General features: G+C 37.1%; 1 protein-coding gene across 3 annotated transcripts in view; it reads right to left on the bottom strand.

The window, feature by feature from the left end:
• Positions 1-7,166: 7,166 nt before the first annotated feature.
• The window catches only part of LOC141586767 (histone-lysine N-methyltransferase ATX2-like), a 28,011-nt gene continuing 17,191 nt past the window's right edge, over positions 7,167-17,986 (bottom strand). Inside the window, exons 22-24 of one of the 3 annotated variants that reach the window (XM_074408093.1) lie at positions 15,869-16,089; positions 7,645-7,740; positions 7,167-7,539 (exon numbers count right to left, since the gene is read on the bottom strand). The gene's annotated coding sequence lies outside the window, so the exon portion shown is untranslated. The remainder of the gene's footprint in view (positions 7,540-7,644; positions 7,741-15,868; positions 16,090-17,986) is intronic. The other 2 variants (XM_074408092.1, XM_074408090.1) reach the window with 2 other exon arrangements.

Below are 17,986 nucleotides of genomic sequence, written 5' to 3'. Positions count from 1 at the left end.
GCGTGGTGATTGTATAGTAGTGGCTCATTCACATCATTGGCATGTTACATACTTATACATATTGTATCGTGTCTTGTGTTTATTTATTAAAACTGACCGTGTGTGGTTGTGCGTAAATTTTCACCTATTTCAAGGGTGGCCTGTGTCGATCCATATGATATTTCCAATCATATGGAGAGCAGTCATTTACAGGTTGTAATTGGTATCACGTGGGAGACGGGACAAGCCACGAACCTTGGTCACATTCGAGTCGAGCCTCGCTTTGTTAGAAGAGTATAGTAGTCATGAGCTGTATTAAGTATCTATTAATTTATTTATTGTTATGTAATTCACTAAATTTATCATTTATATTTATATTTAAATGTTTCTTAGTTGCAACTCCGATTCACCGCCTTGGGAAACCGAGATGGTAACATCCTCCAATTACCTTGGCTGGGTAAGAATGGGGTGTTAAAAAGTGGTATCAAAGAGACGATTTTGAAACCTAAACGAATAAACCAAAATGAACCTAGGTGTGTCGAATCTGACGTGATTAAAATAAGAGGTCAGTTTTGAATGAGTAGGCGCCCTCATATCAAAACTAGTGCATATTCTCTGTTGGTCACTACGTGGGTGGTTATGAGTATGGATAATGCTATGTGAAATGTGGAGCGATCACATGTGTGTTGTGGCAAATGATGCATTCTTACAGTGTGTGTGGGTGAGTGTATTGGTGTGTGTGTGTAACATGTTTTGAAAGCGGTTAATGCATGTTGGTGTTCCATTCTTTGATCCTTGATATCGTATGCGTGTTTGAACTTACTAGTACTATCATTAGAGTATGAATATTGATTATTGTTGGTAGAGTAAATAAGAGTATGAAAGTAGTGTATCAAGGACGGCGAGTATGATGCCGTATGAGCCAACTCGAAATAAGTCACCGATAGTCGGTGGACTCCTGAACCTTTCTTTGTGTTGCAGGAATACCGTCGTTCAATTTAATCGAGAATTGAAAGCCTTAGAGAGTCACTCGAGTGAGAACGAGCGCAAACTCAACCGAGTAGAGGTCACTCGACCGAGTGGACCCGGTCACTCGACCGAGTGGACAATCCCCGAAACTGGCAAACTTCCGGAGATGGTCACTCGATCGAGTGGAGCTGCACTCGATCGAGTGCACTCGGTACTCGACCGAGTGGACCTGACGGGCTGCTAACTCATGTAAAACTCCTTATTTCTCTATCTCATCTTCTTCATATCTTCATTTTTCCTCATATCTTCAACATTAAAATCTCTAAAAATAATTCAGAAACTCCATTATAGTTGTTTGTTGCTTGGATTTCTATTCCATTTTACTTCCTTAATTTTTGCTAATTTAACAATGTAAGGGTGTTCATCCTTCTCCATTTTTCTCCAATTCGATTTTCTTTAGATCTACATTAAATGCTAGGTTTTATGGATTATTTACATGTTTTTTTGTTTAATTCATGATAAACCTTCAACACCATTATTGTTGTCCAAAAACAAATTTTTATGTTGAAATTTTGTCCACCGTTGATGAACTCGGAAATTTGTGTTCTTGAGTCAATGACTAACGTGGACAATGCCCGCGGAAGCTGCGTCCGCGGGATCCACAGGGACATATCGACTCGAGGTTCCTTCGAATTAAATTAAGACAAATTAGAGTTGCCACCATGTTTTATGGGAACCTGAAACCGTTCAAGTCAACTTTACACCTTTCATCGAAAAGTATAAAGTCAATCGACTACGAGTGATTAAAGATAAAGACTTGTACCCTATAGCACTCGATTGAATGACTCTCGTAATCCAATGGTATTTAAACGGATCCACAAACCATAGATCTTGAGTGAGGGCTGAAGGTACGTGTCAGGAAGCCCATAAGGACACCTAACCCTGCCCGTTTCGATAATAGCCTCTACTAAGTCAAGTATCGGATCTCAAACAAGGGCGTAGCTACAACGATATATGATATGCAGACATCGTTTTAAACCCAAACATGTGACAATAATTTCTATGTCGTTTAATGCATAAATACTAACTTTGTTAAAGTTATTTTAGCATGTTGTTTGATTTGAAATAAATTATGCGCATACACGGCTTAAGGGGAGTGGGGGAGCCATTGGGATCTATCCTATTAAAATCCAGGCATTTCATGCCGATACAACGAGAAAATAAAGATACAACTCGATCTAAAATACAACGCTATACATGACATTAACTCACGACACATACACAACCACTCTGGCCTAGAAAAACGTGCACAAGGGGGGCAGCCCACGGCTTACACGACCTTGGGTCATTCCTCGTAGTGCGTGCTTTCGCTTAATCTTATCGAATTAGATATTAAGTCACACAACAAAGCATGAATTAGCATAAATCATACCGTGTTGCTTTAAACTATGCGATTTACTACGCTCTTACATGAATGGGAGCACAACCATCTAACCAAACAAGACAAAGGTTTTTGAAGAGGTTTTGACTCGATAAAAAAGCAAAACAAACTTGAAAGTTACAACTCGATAAACAAATTATGAAATATAAATTACAAACTACAAAACAATAATAAAGAAGAACGTAAATAAACCGACGCTAGGACCAACGAACATGGCCTAAGATACGGCCAAAGAAAACAAATAAATATATAAAAACATCCTATTTCCTAGGTTAGATTCATTAGTTAGATCAATTGCCAAACGAGTTGGGAAAACAAGTTAGAAAACGAGACTGAAACGATGTAAGAAGGTGTCACATGGGTGTGCATTCTACACGGCCTAAAAGTTCTAATTAGGTCAATAAATTACAAGATTAATGCTTAATCGTCGATTTTAATAAGAAGGTGCTAATCATGCACTTCTATGATAGCGTGAAATCAAGTGAAAAGAGAGAGAGTTCAATTATGTTATAGAATTGTGGTCGGTTTTAATAGCTATGTCGATGCCACCTAACATTTCTAATTAGGTTATTTAAACGATCTAAAGTCATCTAAATTAAATATATGTTAAGAACTAGAGGTTGAATTAAAGTGTCGGTGGTCATAGGGTAAGTCGATTTACACGAGAAGGCAAAGGAGTCAAAACGCGAGAAACAAACAACGTCGTTATTCGTTTTATTAATGTGCTACCTTGAACATGAGGATCTGTAAACGAGTGAGGACAATCGATCACTGACGAGTAAGCCCTTTTAAACTCGATTCAGTGCGGGTGTTCATGTTGGTACTTTAACTCATACTCGGACTAAACAAGTTTCTTAATTAGTTAGAGGATAAACGATAATAAACAATATACAAAACAAACGAAAAAAGAAACAACATAAAGAAATAAAATAGGAGAGAAAGAAAGAGGGTTTGATGCACCCTCAACCCACATGTACCATTGACACCGTCTTGGGTCGTAATCGATCGTATTAATTATCTTAAGGGGCCGTCGTCGACAAAGAACAAAGCAAAGCGACACGTTTTTTCCAAATCTGAACCGCGGTTTTGAAACTTGAATTGTAAACTCGTTTATCAACGAAAACTCGATTGGAAAGATGTTTTGAAAACTAGAAAGAACATATATTAAATATTTTTAAGTGATAAGGACTCGTTTCAAGGGATTGGGCACGAAAACGAGGGAGAAAGAAGCAGGTCTGCGCTAGAACAAACACGAAAACAGAGTAATTGAATACTTTGTTTTTCGTGTGAATTCGAGGGCCTTTTAGGGTTTGTTTTGCTTGAGTGTTGTGTGTTAATGGTAATAGGATGTGTGTAGAGCTTAGAGGTTCTAATGGAGGCTTGAATGGGTGGTTATATCGGCTGGAAAAACCACGACAAAAGAGCAAGTTTCTGCTCTGTTTTTTGTGCTAATTCGAGTCGAGTTTTAGGGTTGTTTAGGGCTCGGTATCTGTGGTTTCTTGCTGGTGGTTTATGTTAGGGTAGTATATATATAGGGAAGATAGAAGGGGGTTTCGCAGGGTTTAGAGGGCAAGGGAGCAGGTAGTGCCTGTTTTGCATAGTTGTTGTCCAACAACTATTTCGAGGGTTTAGGGTGTGTTTTCTTGGTGGGCAAGGCATGGTAATATGGTAGGGATAGTTGGGTATGGCTAGGTGTTAGCGGACATGGGTCATAGGCTAGTTTCGAAAGGGTTGGGTTGGGGTTTGAGCTGAACACAAGAAGGGGGGATGAAGGTTGTTTCGGTTTGTGGGTGTTTGGGGTAGGCTTTGGACGAGATTTGGATGGGCTAAACAAGGGGTTTGGGGTAGGATTTGGCTGGGATTCGAACACGGGTTGGAGGAGAGGGGATTGGGCCAAAGTTGCATCGAAATTCATGCCCAAATCGGGTGATAAACGAGCTTGAAATCGCGTGTAAAACCGCCTTAAAAATCGAGTTTTTTTCAAATACGATTTAAAACGAAATTCATTACAAATTGATTTTTCAAATGAAAACTTATTTTATTTTCAATAAAATAGATTTATAAACAAATTCAAATCAAATAGATAAAATGAATTAAAACATTAAATTTAAACATCATTTAAATTTAATAAAACAAATTAAAACGTTTAAATTAAATATCATTAATAAAATATTTCATCGACGACGCTCATTCTACATCGTAAAACGAACTCCAAATAATGACAATGATAACTAAATAATACATGTGTCCTATCATCATCGGGTGTTTGTTGGAAGTCTATAAATTCCTGTATCGACGGATATGGGTATCTACACCTAACCTTTGTTGTTAGTGATATATCTAACCTTTGTTGTTAGTTTACACCTTTTATCAATATATGCTTAGTATTTCCTTGAATGAGAGTTCTTAGGGATGCTTGATAGTGTGTTTGTGATGAGTTGATAATCAAAGTGACAACTTTGTGTTCAATTTTAGGAGAGACTAAGTAATTAGAGTCCCTTAATCCTAGACCATTAATTACCCAGATCTTGTTAACATCGTTTCTAGTCTACCTTACTTGGGTGAACCCGAATATCCAAGTTTTCCATCAATTGTTTACATCTCATACTTTAATTAATCTTGCTCTCTTTTGATTGTAGTAATAGTTAAGTTAATCACATCGACATCTCATTTATAAGATTTGCAACCAACCAAGTACAAATCCCCGCCATTCTCGTGTTTGACCCCGATTATTACTTGTTTTTAATTGGGTATTTATAAATTTGTTTGATTCGGCCTTGACGACTAAACCCGATTATCAGTGGGGAATCTGTAGATACCATGTATCTACGGAATCCCAACGAACACCCGATGATTATCGGACTGCAACGTGTCTCGGAATCGCAACGTCTAATCGACATCCAGTACGACGGTACATCCGGAAGCTCGAAAAACGATTTTCGAAAATGAAAAAGTTTTCAAAACATTTTATAAATACCTAGAATGTTTTATGCACGACGACGGCATCAGAATGACATTAATTAGAGTACAATCCGACTCCGAGCCCAAAACCGACTCAAAATTCGAAACCCGAGTCCAACATACAAAAAACAACCCACCCCAAATAACATCCAAGTACTTAAACGGTATTAAGGTAACCACCACAAAACACAACCAACAAAACATAGGATAGAACAAAAGAGAAAATCCAAATTTGGAAAAAGGACATGACACTCGGACATGACACTCCTTGTGTCGCTGACATGCTCGCGCCTAAAGGGGCTCTTCTTGAGCCACGTAGCCTCAAAACTACCCCAAGCAACCAAAACCACACAATCCTCTATAAATACCCTCATTCGTGCCTTATTTTAAGTTACGCGAGAGTTCGCCTCTTCTTTTCTCCCTCAACATTCTAGACCTCGACTCCCTTAAGTAAAAAATTGACGCGTGTTTTGGACTTACCGATCCTAAACACGAGTCTTACACATTGTTTGGTACCGTCATCATGCATTAAAACACTTGACCGACCTACATGAATAACTACACTCAATCAACAACTAAAAGCAACACTCTTTCGTACAAACTTTGGTTTTCAAATAGGGCTTTCCAAGTTGCAAAAGTACACATTATCGGATTTCTCATTAGCAACCGAACATGTAAGTATGAGGGTGTAAACAACTTATTTACTTCATGTTTTTAATGTTTTTATGACATAAATAAACATGAACAATATATAACACGATCTAAACATGGAAGGATTGAGCCAAAACCAATCTACTTTGACCTGAGACAGGGGCCTCTTGTCTCGCACAATAGATCGCGCCCCAAGGCCCTCTGAGGTCTAGTTCATAAGGGTTTGTGTTTGTCCTCCATTTATTTTTTTTCCTTTTTATTGTTTTCTTTCTTTTTCTCACATTTTCTTATTACGGTTTTCAGCAGTTTATTTTACTTTTCTTACAACTAATTACTAAGCATTTCCAAAAATCATCCTTGGTTAAGTTATACCATGACGGTTGGCTTTGTGTTTCAATGTGATTTATTGGTTAATACTTGACGATAACTTTGGGTCATCATTGTACGACTCATTACTTGATTATAAGATCTTCTTCGTCATGGTTTAAATGATTCAAGCCCTAATTATCTGATCCATTATATTTAGATTATCTAAAATTTGGATATCCAATGTACTTCAAATGGAATTTTTAATAGTATACAGAGGAATTTTGGGAGCAAATATACCCCATCGGAAAATTGGAAAATCTAATATTGATCCATGCTCAAGCGTAACTCAAGTTCACTAGTTCCGCTATAGTGCTCTCTATCACAGTATCACTATACATTCTTTGACCTCAAGTATTCTCAATTACCAATTCAGCATGATCCAAATTTTCTTAGGTCTTCTATTCTTGTCAATCTTTTTCCAACTCAAATTTTCAAGCCACCTAGCAAAGGCCTTAATTCGTATCCTCATGACCAAATAATCTTTTCTATTGGCACAACTATTGCTCTAACCACTTTTTCCATACATGGTCACACATTCATAGCATACGCCTTCCATCCACATTCATTATTTAAATGTGATAGTGAAAAGATTAATCCAGATTAATGCCATCATTTCACAAGCACAACGAAATTTGTAAATAATTAGCACTAGCAATCAATAAGTTGAGATGAATTATAACTTTCCAAAGAAACTGATACTCCAGGTGTTGAATTTTGGTTTCATTGTGCTTCTTTAGCCACTAAACTCAAGATACCAAATTATTTTGGAATGTCAAGAAATAAAATTAGCGCAAACTTGAGTAAATTCATAGTCTTTTTTTTTGCCATTCTAAATTAACATAAATAGGTCAAGGTTGTTCATTCTGATTGAAAACCACGACTTGAATTACGAGTTAGGCCCTCTAACTCAAGGACGTGAATTGCCCAGTTTCTAAAGAGCATGGATGTGATGACAAGTAACAAGATTACAGTCAAATTGCTAAAATCTCTATCGAATACAATTTCTGAGAGATACAAGAACACTTTGATTAATGGGTTTTGAACCGTCTTAATAGATACAACAACCAAATGATTGCCTTTGCTAGCTAAGCTATCTAAATATCCGCAAATAACATCTTTAATTTACGTAACAGTATAAATAAGTTTGCTGTTTGAGGAAAATTACACATCTGCAACAGAAGACAATCAAAGCCGCTCATTTTTTATGCAAAGAAAAATGTCGAGCTCCAAAGCACAACATGCAATAATAAGGAAATAAAAATACAAAAAATTACCGATTTTGTAACATTTTGCTCTTCAATAGTTACAGGATATGACTGTCCTATTTGAGTCCCTCCAACTCACCAACTGCAAAAATTTTGAACAATTTCCTGCAAGTGAAAAAAGAGTAGTATGAAGAACTGAAGTATGAAAAAAGAGTAGTATAGAAGATGCATATAAAATGAAGAGAACGTCCCACACAATCCAAATCATACAAGTTACCGAATTTAAACCACATTCCCATCAATCAAAAGCATACAGAATGACTCTCACTGATTTATAAGTGACTGAAATAGGTACGAAGATGTGGGGTATTTTGTAGTGTATACTTGGTGCGGAGCTAAAGGTAGTAAGGAAACAGATCCAATAGCAATCAAGAACTTCAGAAAAAATATAACGACAGAGTGTGAATATCAAAACTAGTCTAGATCCCGCACAAAGAATGTGCGGTATATATCGACTTTTTACTTTTTACGGTATTACTTAATATCTCTTTAATTTTCATATTTCACCTCATTGAATTGTATTTTGATTCGAGAAAAAAAAAAAAGTTCAATCTCAAAATTGTTAGTGACCGGCTGCGTATGTGAAATACGAGAGAAAACAAATAAGAAAATGTTGAAAGGAAATGGCAAATGGAGACCATGATACAACTGCGATATACTTGGTGGTATAAATACATAAAACACACACAGAAAAAAAAAAAACACATTTTAAGCGCACCGGTGTCCTCTGAACCGAGTTTTGCCAATAAAAGCTTTCCGGGAAAATAGTAAACGGGGTTTATTGTTTTTAAAGGAATATAGATAAAATAAATCAATAAATTACTAGCAAATTTTAAAACAAAAAAATAAACTTAACTATAGTAAAAATAGCTAAATAAATGTAAATATAAAGTGCGCAGAAAAATAAAATAAACTTAAACAGAAGTCATTGAAATTTGAAATAGATGATGATAACAAAAAAGGACTTGAGTAAAAAGGTTTGGAAAGTATTAAAACAAACCATATATCCCTCGTATTAACCCAAACAATTTTCCACCTTATGTACAACTTAGTCGAATTTTAAAGACTTATTGTAGTAAAGTTGTGAAAATACACGGTGTTATAATTTCGTGAATTTGGACGATAATTTTGAGGGTAGTTGTGTGCTATGTTACTCCGACACTTCACTTAGCTGCCGTGTCGCGTATCTAACACCTATTTGTCTGATGCCGACACGACACTTCGACACTTCACTTTAGACCAAAAAATTATAAAATCCGCAAAAAATAGTTGTATCCGACACTCGACACGCGTCAGGCACGACACCCCGTGTCGATGTCGTGTCGAAGAGTCAGGGTAACACAAGTTGTGTGATTACTCTCAACCTCACAAGGACTTAAGCAATTACATGAATTCAACCTCGGAAGAATCGGCAATTAAACTAGCAAGTTCAATAGAAGGTGTTCCCAAACATGTTCGAGTTCTAAGAGATGGAGTTCGATTTGACGAGGAGAAAACTAACAAGAATCCTTTCATGTTAGTTCGATTTTATCCATATACCAAAGAAGGACGCCGTGATTGGGAACACGTTTGAGTTCTAGGCAAACCAACTATGAAATCCATGCTCACCTCGCTCTGTTGCATAGATAAGGGGCATGTATTACCCCTTTGCGAAAGAACTCTTCGCCTTTTGACACACCACAAACCTTGCACCAATATCTTATAACAATATCTTATGCATTCTTGAGCATCTGAGGTTCTGTCATAAGTCTTGTTAGTACCAAAATGACCAGCGAGAGCCACTCCGTGTGTTTCTCGAACTAGCAATTCTTTGAGGTATACAAAATCGATTTCCTTTAAACAAATAGCCCACGTGCAAGGTGTATAACCCCGTAGGTTCAATTATCTCCTTAAAAAAGTTCGGATCAACCTGGTACAACTCCTTGTGTGTTCGAATCCCAACAATCTCCATCGAGATCTATCAACAAGATTTGCCTCTTCCTCGAAAGCGTATCGGCTACTATATTTGAGCTTCCCATCTTATACTTTGATGACAAAATAAAAGATTACAAAAACTCTACCCATTTAGCATGCCTTGAATTCAATTTTTGCTGCCCGTGAATATGCTTCAATGCCTCGTGATCCAAATGTAACACGAAGGGTTTAGGACATAAAATGACACCAATGATCCAAAGCTCTTACTATGACATAGAGCTACTTCTCATAAGTCGAATAGTTTAACTTGTTTCTCCCATTTTCTTGCTAAAGAACGCGTATTAAACATCCACTTTCATCACATTCGGATCTTTATTATTACAAAGGGGGTGTTAAACAAAATCAATGCTATCTGTAGGAACTACCTCTGGGATGGGAATTCTGAGTATATGAGAGTGCCTAAAGTGAGCTGGGAAAAAATTTGTTGTCCTAAACAGGAAGGAGGATTGGGAATTAGAGATAGTCTGAGCTGGAATATGGCAACAATTGGCAAAATGGTTTGGTGGATTTATTTCTGTCCTGATAGGCTGTGGGTGAAGTGGATCAGTCATGTCTATTTAAAAGGAGTGGCATGGGATCAGTACATTCCCACAGGTGACATTAGTTGGGGGTGGAAATGTATCTGCAAAGCTAGGGATCAATTGGCATCTGGTTACTCTAATGTACCAATGGGCAGTGGATGTTGGACAGTAATATTCTGTGAGTAGTGGATATGAGATGCTGAGGCATAGATTTCAGACTGTGCAGTGGCATCACACTGTTTGGAATACTTGGTGTGTTCCAAAACACCAGTTCATGGGCTGGCCAATTGCAAGGGAAGCCATGCTCTTAAAAGACAGGTTGTTTGCCTTACATATTGCAGAGGATGATAAGTGTTTGCTGAGTTGGAAGGATTCTGAGACTCGTGATCATTTGTTTCAGAGCTGTGAGTATAGCAGACAGGTTCTACTGGAGCTGGCCAGTTTTTGTGGAATCACATTGCCAGTAGGGAATGTTATTCTTTGGCTGGGGAGTTGCCATGTATCCAAGGTAAAGAAGGGGGTGTTGCTGTGTGTCTTTATGGCTGCTCAGTATCACCTCACCTATGGATGCAGAGGAACAAAGCAAGGATCGAAGGTTGTATACTTAGGCCTACAATTCTTGGCAGGTTGATTTTCCAGGAAGTCAAACTGTGGGTGCACACTAGGATTAGCTCAGGCATTACTGTTAGTGATAAAAATTGGCTATCTAGTTTGCAGTTGTATGTGTAATGGCCTTCAATGGCTGTTGTAATTGTTTGTTCTAAATTGTAGCTTGTAATAGCTGTTTGTTCTTAATGGAAGATTTTACATTTCACCGAAAAAAAAAAAAAAAAAAAAAAAAAAAAAAAAGTTTTAAAGTTTGGAAGAGCCAAAATAGGTGCGGAACAAAGTTTATTCTTTACTTCCTAGAACGCCTTTTGTGCACTAGGAGTCCACACAAACTCGCCCTTCTTCTCTTCGTGAATTCTGTGATAGGCGTCATAATCGAACTAAGACCTTGTATAAAACGCCTATAGAACAACGCCGACCCATGGAACTTTTGACCGCCGTGGTTGTCTTAGGTATCGGCCATGCTTGAATAGCTTAACCTTTGATGGATCCATGCTTACACCATCCTTTCCTACACCTATAGCCAATAAAAGTTACACTAGGAACCATGAAGGTACACTTCTGGAGTTTGTCAAATAGCTTTTGCTTTCTTAGTGTCTCACACACAATTAGATGATTTCTCGAGTTTGTAAAATAGCTTTTGCTTTCTTAGTGTCTCACACAATTAGATGATGCTTCCTATGATCCTCCTCGCTCTTGCTATAGACCATAAAAGCTTCATTCATAAGTCTCGTGAACAAACTAGGTACATTGCATAAACCGATAGGTATAAAAAGTCATTCGTACAACTCTTGTTTCGTTTTGAACGCGACCTTCCACTCAATCCCCTTCGTGAATCCTCATGTGATGATAGCCACTCCTTAGATCTTGAAAACACACACGCACTATTAAGTTCATCGAGCATATCATCTAGCCTTGGCATAGGAAATAAATACTTAACCTTGCCATAGAAAATCGATACTTGATGGCTATATTGTTCACCGCCCTACTATCAATGCACATACGCAAGTTCTATCCTTTTTAGGTATACGTGTGGCTTAAACTTTCTTGAACATAGCCTCAATCAATTAGCTCTTGTATAGTTGCCTTTCTAACTCTTGTATAGTTGCCTTTCTAACTCTTTTGCTTCCTTGGGATTGCACTTATAAGCGGGTTTGTTAGGTTACGAGCTTGTTATGGCTTGTTAGGTAACACTCCTCCAAGAATCAAATTGAATCACCTTTGATGTTTAATTCGCGGTAACCTGAACTTCTTCGACTTCTTTCGCAACTAAAAACAAGCTCCCTTTTGTTGGACTAAGTTTCTTATTCTTAGTGGTAAAGGTTTCCCTTAGTCATGATATACACATAACTCCTGCCTTCGTGTTCTAACCATTCGATCAAATTGTCATGGTCGACCCAAAAGAATATGACACTCATATGTATCACGTCACACCATACCTCATCATTATAAGGTCCCAAAGTTTAAAGAAATCAAAGCTTGCTTTCTAACATGAACACCATTGTTCCCGTTAGAAAGCCAATGTAGCATATATGGTTTAGGATGACTCCTTTTTTGAAGGTTAAGGTTGTCAACCAAATCCTTAGCCACTAACATTAGTACATGACCCACTATCGATAACGAGATTGCAAAGTTTGTCTTGTACCTTCCAACGAGTGTGATTTGTGTTACCTTTGTATGAAGATTTCGAATCACCAATACCTTCCCTTCATCATCACTCAATGGGTCAATCACGTGAAACATGTCTTGTTCAGATAGAACAAAGTTAGGAATCAGATTGCGATTGCTTAGTTCTTGAATCGTTAGAGCACGCTTTTGTGAACATCCATTAGCAATATGTCGACATATCCTTGACACTTAAAGCATCTCCTGAAATAAATATCCTTGGTTTCACCTAGTACTCCCTTCCCTTTTTCGCCTAGGATCCTTCTTTCGTTCCTTCGTGTATCCCTATAACCTATATTCCCTTCCCTTTATCCCTAGGATCCTTCTTTCGTGTATCCCTAGCATTGAGTTGGTGGTTTTGGAAACAAACTTGAGCCCTTTGAGTAGGAAGGGTTGTAGGCCTTATTTCCTTTGCCGAACTTCTCGAATTTGAGTGCATCTCCACACACATCGTAAACAGTTTTGAATTTCGACTCGCTGAGCCAAAGCCGAATTGAGACCACGAACGAAACGTGCCATCCTTAACTCCACCTTTTCTTCTAGGTCGCATACTATGGTGAACTTGAATTCTTTGTCATAGTCGGCCACGAATTATCTCGTTCAAGATACATCAATTTAAGTATTGTTCGTGTTCATAATCCCTTGGAAGAAACCTCTTCATAAGATGTTTCTTTAATTTCTCGGAGTATCACAATTTTGTGAATTTGGACGCTTAGTTTGAGAAGACGCAAGGCGCACTAAGGTGATGGGGTCCCAACGGGCTAAGGCGACAGAGCCGCACGCCTTTTGCACACGAGGCGCACTGATTTTTCAAAAGAACATCCATATTTTACAATAAAATTTTGTGCGAGAATAGTCCCTTTTTTTGTTTTAAAGAGGGCTAACATGTTTTTAAAAGTGAAAATTAAGGATAAAGAGGAGAAAAGAAGGGTAAAATAAAAGAATTTTGAAAAAAAATATGAAAATGCACACTAATGCGCCTCGTGTACGCCTTGGGTGCGCCTCACTAGTTGCGCCTTAGGTGTGCCTTTTGCACTCTATGCGCCTACGATTTGCTTGGGGCCTCATTGCACCTTGCGGCTAGGCGCGCCTCATGCACGCTTTTTTAAACCACGCAAGGACTTAAGCAATGACACGAATTCAACCTCCTAAGGAAGAATCAACAATTAAACTCGAAAGTTTAATGGAAGGTGTTCGCAAACAATAAGTAATTATATTAGTCAATTCGAAGATAACATGGAAAATAAAGAGCTACGAAGTGTTACATGTATTAATGAAATACATGTAACATTGTGTGATGTTAAATGAATATTAATTCATTTGTTAACATTACGTGAAAAAGTTGAAAATCATATGAATTTGTTTTTAATTCATGTGTTGGTAACGTGAAGTGATTTATGATGGTATATCATAACGTCACTTTCACATGCTATATAAAAGATGCAATTCTTTTGGAAAATATATCTCACAAAATTTAATCAAACAAAGTGACTAAAAGTCGGGGTTCGAGGGTGAGGTGGAGTACAACGGTTGTTTTTATACAATAATTTAGGAGGTTACTCTAAGGGTGATATTAGTAGCATTGACTAATATTACTGGAGGGCTAGAGGATGTTATCTTATATTATTGTGGATTTCGAATTGGTATTTAATTCGGGACGGGGACGGTTACATTGTACTCGTACTATATTATGGTACTATATTATTATAGTGGATTCTAGTCGATTTGGCTAGTGGTTTTACTTCTGGTTGGAAGGTTTTGCTATGGGTTTGACCCTAAATACCGTCTCATCTTATTATTGCTTACATTTATTTACTTTTACGGTTTACTTGTTGATTGGTTGCGTCCGTTACGAGTGGGAGATTGGAGCTAATTTCCCAACAGTACCTTATTTATAGCTACTACAAACGCCCTAAACATGCTTTAGTTCGACTCTATGACTCCTAACTCCTAATAGAAGATAATAAAACTTCCCTAAATTGATTAGGAAATAACAACTTATTCTATCTAGATTTATTTAGGAAATAAAGCTTACCTAAACTATTTAGAAAATAAATAACAACTAATAACAAACTAATAACAACTAATAACAAACTGACTAGATTTAGGAAAGCACACTAAATAATGATTCCAACTTCTAACCACACACGTCTTTGGAAACCGTGCCATGCTTCACGTTTCTCCTTCGTTTCCCTTCCAAGTTACCATACTTGATTTGAGGCAATTTTGAAATCTTGGAAATATCTCGACTAATTAGGACCTCGTTTTCATTATTCTCTAATGCTCCCGCATCACCACCACTGACATTTTTCCACCAACTAGCCACACCGGACAACATTAACAACTACTAACACCCACACAACTCATTTGTCATTTGCCAATTCTAGTGAACAAAGAGAGAAGACGTAAAGAGAGGAGACGCAGAGGGAAAACAGGGGTAATGTCATAAATCGAGAATGAGGGAGGAACGAGGACGTTGGGAGAGGACGTCTAGAGTCAGAGATGAGTAGATTCGAAATCTCGTTATGCGGTGGACTATAGAGGAGAATGTCGAAAAATATCACGAACGAAGGTGGTCACCGAATTGGAGGATTTAGGTTTGGGTTAAGGTGAGTGGAGAAAAGGGTACGATAGCTTGTTGATGAGAGTCAAAGATGGGGTAGAGGTAGACCCTACCAAACAGGGGCGGGCGGGTTACGAGTTCGGTGATTTCGAGTTTTGGTAAAATATGAGCCGGGTTTATTTCAGGTTTGTACGAGTCGGGTTTATATGGGTTTCGGGTCGGAAACGGATCAAATTAACGCTTTTTTACAAATGTTTTTTTTCTTAATTCTATTTATAAACGTATAATTATTCTTAATTTTTATAATTATCTAATTTAATACATGATATTAGTAAGAATAAGCATTTTTTTGTTTTATATACTCAATAATGCAACGCTTAACGAAGTATTAGATTCATCCATTGTTACACATACATGACAAGGAGTGATTATATTTATATGGTAATTATTTAAGTAATTAATCATGTGGCAAATTTATGTTTTAAAATAAATATAAGCATATTTTATTCACATATTTTCAAATTTAGATGAGTTTTATCATTTTTATATTAGTTGTATTAGTTTTAAATACAAATTTTTAATAAATTTACCAAAAAAACCTTGCTATTGCTCTAAGTGATGTTTATCGAATACACATTTGGACTACCGAGGATTCCTTGCCCGCAATTGCTTCTTGATTGGTTTAACAAAGCATTTAGCCCCCCCCCCCCAAAAAAAATAAAAAAGGTTTCCTATGTCTTTGGTCAGCCACTAAATCGCTGTCAGCGGATGAAAACCAGAAGACGCATGGCAGAATGTAAGGCTTCCATTGAAATTATAGTCTGAAAAGCTAAATGTTAAGAAAGGCAAGCTAATAGGTTGACAGCAAAAGAAAACTTAGAATACTATTCCCATGTCTCACAATGAAGATATATGATTGCACAGGAACCATAGCTCTAGGCAAAAGATGTAGAAAAAGGTATTTTCAGATTGAGCAGATTGAAGGGCGACATGCAGTCTTCAACTGTAAAAATCTCTCAGATAGGCTGCAACAATTGATTGTTAGGGATTTCTGCAAAAGGTAAAGTAGAAGAGACGTATCAGCTTGCTAATTTAGAAGGCAGCAATTTTGATTATACAGATCTGAAAGCAAGGGAGTAAGTAGGTGGATGTTCAGAAGGGGAAGATTGTATAGGCTCTCCAAGATTACACATAGGAAAAACCCAAGGATAAGGAGAATGGGATAAATAGATTCTTAATGAAGCTTGCAAAGGTAGCCAAAACTTAGCCAGGATGAAATGGCATTTATAACAAACGTCACCAAGGATGTTTAAACTTTAAAGCACACTTAATGAAACGAAGGGAAAAGGGGCTTGTTGAAGGCCCTTCCATTTCCATATAGCCTTGGAAGGAAAATGACCAAGCTGATTTCTATAGAAATGATACATAGAGCTTATGATTGTAAAAGATGCCTCTTAGTATATTACTCCGTATCTTTCATACTCCCAGAGATTGAAACAGCAACTTATATACAAAAACGTGAAAGGCAACTATATCCAGTAAACTCTAAACAATATCCGTCTAGTCTGAATCCATTGTTCTAGACACTCAAACTAACCCAATATAAGTTTTTGCTGTTTCTATTAATCACCCCAAAAGAAAACTCTATTGAAAAATCAAAGGGGCTATTTGTCAACGATAACCAACTTATTTTTTCAGTTCTAAAGTTTTGAGTAAGGGTAATGAACATCAGTAAATTGCTGAAAATTCTCAGTTCTTCTAATAGTTTTTTTTATCGTTAGTGCAGTAGTAAGTGGAATCTAGTTGACCGTTATTGTGCATGTGTGGCTATGATGAGTTTGAGTTAATCAGAGTTTGTTGTAGCCTGTTGTAGCCTGATCAACTGCAGCCTCGATTATCCGGTGCAAACACCCACTTTTCAAAAGAAAGATTAATTGAGATAAATTTAAGGATTCAGAGAATCTTTTGATTTGTGCTTCTATTAAATCTTTTTAGCTTTGTTATGTCTATTTACATGCTGTTTTCCAATCGAAGACAGTCACTTGGAGAAGCCCAAAAATGTAGGCATATGCTGTTCATGAATAGCAGTCAGCCAGTCACTTCAACTCCCATAGATGGTACACCTCTGTACAAGGTGAAACTAACTGAAACTTCTAAATTTGAAGAAAAAAAATTGTGAGGCTCATGGATTTAAGAATGCTTAGTGTAGTGGACCGCTTCTTTAAGAAACTTAGCGTACTAACTTGTATAGCTGATACAGAGTACTAATATAACTGGTAGTCTACAATGTAGATCTAATGCCCCTTTTTTTCATTTTTTTCTCTACAAAGAAAGAATACCATGTTCCTTCCACTTCAACTCTTCAAAAGTATAACTTCGATATACAGAACTGGAATATTCCCAAAATAATTACCTAGCGTTTGAACTCCAAAACATGATATTATCATGATCAACAGTCAATCATAATAGCTAGTAGCAATAATTATAACCACTGATGATGAGAAGGGAGGATACATAGCAGATTTAACAACCAAAAGTAAGAATTCCTTCTGTCATGACATACATAAACCAACCTCTTTTCCATCACCAACTGAGTATACTGTGTCTTTTAGCTTTGAAGTATACTGTGTCTCAGCTACTGAAATCATTAAAGTACGAGCAATCAATGCATTTATCATTTTTGGTCTTCCTGAAACAGCGTTTCAGTTATTATAATGTCAAATAATGCAAGTTATTAGAATAGGAAGAGATGAGTTAGGTGTTACTCATTTGGAATGTGTGGATGCTACAATTTTATTCATATTAGTGGATATAGGAATACTGCAACATGTCAATATGTGATGCGAATTTTACAAGTCTCTGAACTCGTGTCTTGGCATAAAAATTATTTTAGCAAAATGCGGAGTTAGTGGTAATTAAGCACTTGCCATATGCATTTAGCAATATAGTTGAATGTCAAATAATGAATTGGCCCCTTGCCTTTGAGACAAAATCCTAATACATAAAAGTCTTTTGCGAT

The sequence above is a fragment of the Silene latifolia genome, chromosome 6 (genome assembly GCF_048544455.1).
Source record: "Silene latifolia isolate original U9 population chromosome 6, ASM4854445v1, whole genome shotgun sequence".
Taxonomy (NCBI): domain Eukaryota; kingdom Viridiplantae; phylum Streptophyta; class Magnoliopsida; order Caryophyllales; family Caryophyllaceae; genus Silene; species Silene latifolia.
Note: the sequence above shows the minus strand (reverse complement) of the source record. Positions and strands in the feature narration are given on the sequence as shown.